Here is a 3,283-nt window from a genome sequence, read left to right on the forward strand (position 1 = left end):
TCAACTGTGAGACCTTCCTGCAAAGTATCGCTAAAAAAAAAACAACGACAGTCTTCCTAAAAAAAAATGATGACCAACCTGGCTATGATACCACTTGTTAGGATTAATCTCAAATAGACATAACAATTACATGCAAATATAACCAATATTAGAAAATAGCAGATTGCATAAAGAGAACACAAGACAACAAGATTTAATGTGGTTCACCCTATCCCTGGTCTACGTCCACCAACAACAAGTCCAATATTATTATTATCTAGTGATTACAACTTGATTACAATTTGTAATCCCTTATAGCTCAATACCACCACAAGAAGCTACAATATCACCATTCATAATGAAATCCCTAACACTAAGCCTTTTTATACAAGCTTTTGTCGCTTACAAAATTAGGGCTAGAATAATAGAAAAAAATAGCTGCCCCTTGACCCCGTCTTGGGGGCGTTGGCCCCAAATCTCCGTAGAAATAATCTGGAGGGAAACCACATGGAATAAAACTCTAAGTCTAATTAGGCTCCACATCATATGATTGGTGACATGAATAAATTTGTTAAGTTCAATAGTAATGATGGATGGATTATCAAAGCTGGTAACAATGTGGCTTGTCATATCAAGGGGATAGAATCTATTACTCTTGATGGAAAGACTAACACAGATGATGTTTACTTTGTTGATGGATTAAAGCATAACCTATATATTGTTGGATAGTTGGTTGATAAGGGATATTAGTTACAATTCACAAAGAAGACATGTATTATCGAGGATAAAGATGGTAAGTTGATTGGCACTGGTACAACATCCAAAGGTAATGTTTTTTAGTTGAACCCTACAAAGATGACATGTTTGGTTGCAAAAGTGGATAACAGTTGGTTGTGGCATAGAAGGTTTTTTCATATGAACTTTCATAATATTATGAAGGCTAGTAGTACATTTGTTGTTTTAAAATTACCTAAAATTGTAAAGTCTACTAATGCTGTATGCAAAGAATGTGTTATGGCTAAGCATAAAAAAATATCCTTTCTTAGCAAGAAGTTCTCTATAATGGAAAAATTGGAGATTGTTCACATAGATCCAAGTGGTCCTACTAGGAAAAGAGGATTCTACGGTGAAAGGACTTCATGATTTTTGTTGATGACTTTACTAGGATGACGTGGGTAGCGTTTCTTAAAGAAAAGTTTGAAGCATTTGAAAAGTTTAAGATGTTTAAGAATAGAGTTGATAATGAGTTTGGAGTGAAGATCAAATGTTTAAGATCAGATAGAGGTGGAGATTTTACCTCGAATGAGTTTAACACCATTTGTGAAGTTAATGGAATTAAGAGACATATATCAACACCTAAGACTCCTGAGAAAAATGGAATTGCTAAAAGAAGAGATAGCTATAAATAGAAGTAACGAGATCCATGATATTTGAGAATGATGTATCAATTTTTTTTTGGTGAGAAGTAGTCAATGCAACAGTAGACACAATGAACATAGTACAAATCAGAAAAGGTATGAACAAGACATCTTATGAACTTTGGTTTGGACATGCACCATCACTGAAATATTTTAGAATTTTTGGAAGTAAATGCTATATCAAGAGAGATGATAATATTGGTAAGTTTGATGCAAGAAGCGATGAAAGTATGTTCTTTATTTATTTATTGAAAAGAAAAGCTTATAGATGTTTTAATCAAAGAATTAATACTACTATTGAGTGTGCACATGTAAAAGTGGATGTAAAGTTTGGAGTCGAGGAAAGAATGTTGGAATATGATTCTAATGAAGAGGAAGCTAATCCTAATCCTACCATAGAAAATATTGAAACTTTCTTTGAGACTAACAATGATTTGCAAAATGGTATTCAAGTTGTGGAATAGAAAGAAGAACCAAGACTTGAATATAGAAAAGAAGTAAGCGTTGAGTTAGTAACGCCTACACCTGATAGGAATTTAACAAAGAATCACCCTACTAATCAAATTATTGAAAGAAGATAAAAAAGAGTTATGACAAGAAACAAAGTACATAAAGAATTGTGTTTAATTTCTCAAGTTGTACTAAAGAGTGCAGATGAGGTATGCAAGGATGATCATTGGATTCAAGCAATGAAGGAAGAACTAGATCATATTGTGAAGAATGAAACATGAAAATTGGTTCCTAAACCTAAATATAAGAATGTTATAGGAACTAAATGGGTTTTTAGAAATAAGATGAATGAACAAGGTGAGGTTGTAATTAGAAATAAAGCAAGATTGGTATGTAAATAATATTCAAGCAAGAAGGTATAGACTATGAAGAGACATTTGCCCCTGTTGCTAGAATTGAATCAGTAAGGATGTTCTTGGCTTATGCAGTGTAAGAAGTTCAATGTGTATTAGATGCATGTGAAGTCAATATTTCTAAATGGAGAACTTGAAGAAGAATTCTACATTGAGTAGCCTGAAGGATTTCCTTTGACAACAGAAGGATACATGGTATGCAAATTGAAGAAAGCATTGTATGGACTAAAGTGAGTACCTAGAACTCGGTATGCAAGGTTGGACAAGTACTCAACAAAATTGGGATTTTCTAGAGGCGTTGTAGATAGAAAATTATATTTGAAAGAATTTGAGAATGGCTTGTTAGTTATTGTGGTATTTTTGGATGATATAATCTTTAGAGGTAATGATGAAGCAAGTGACAAATTTGATGATGAAATGAAGAATGAATTTGAGATAAGTATGATTAGTGAGATGAAATATTTCTTAGGTCTACAAATTATGCAGAATAGTGATGGTATTTTGTTATCACAAACTAAGTATTTGAAAGATGTGTTGAAGAGATTTGGTTTGGAAAGTTGTAAGCCTGTTGGTGCACCTATGATAATTGGTCACAAGTTATCTAGAAGAGATGAGACAACTACAGTTGAGCAAAAGAAGTACATATCCATGATTGGAGGTTTGCAATATCTTACTCACACTAGACCAAATATAGAAAATACAATTAGTGTAGTAGCAAGATTTCAAAAAGACTCTAAGCAATCACACTATGCAACAGTAAAGAGAATATTCAGACATTTGAAAGGTACACCTAATTTTGGCTTGTCATATGACATATCAAATGATTTTACTCTATGTGCATATATTAATTCAGATTGGGCAAGCTGTATGGATGATAGAAAGAGTACAAGTGGTGAAGCATTTTTCCTTGGAGGAAGATTGGTTTCTTGGCTAAGCAAGAAACAATACTATATTTCACAAAGTACAATAGAAGCAAAGTATGTAGTAGTGGCAAACACTTATAATCAGATTGTGTGGATGAAA

The sequence above is a fragment of the Cupressus sempervirens genome, chromosome 3 (assembly GCF_028749045.1).
Source record: "Cupressus sempervirens isolate cs-2001-9-10 chromosome 3, ASM2874904v1, whole genome shotgun sequence".
In the NCBI taxonomy this organism is placed as follows: domain Eukaryota; kingdom Viridiplantae; phylum Streptophyta; class Pinopsida; order Cupressales; family Cupressaceae; genus Cupressus; species Cupressus sempervirens.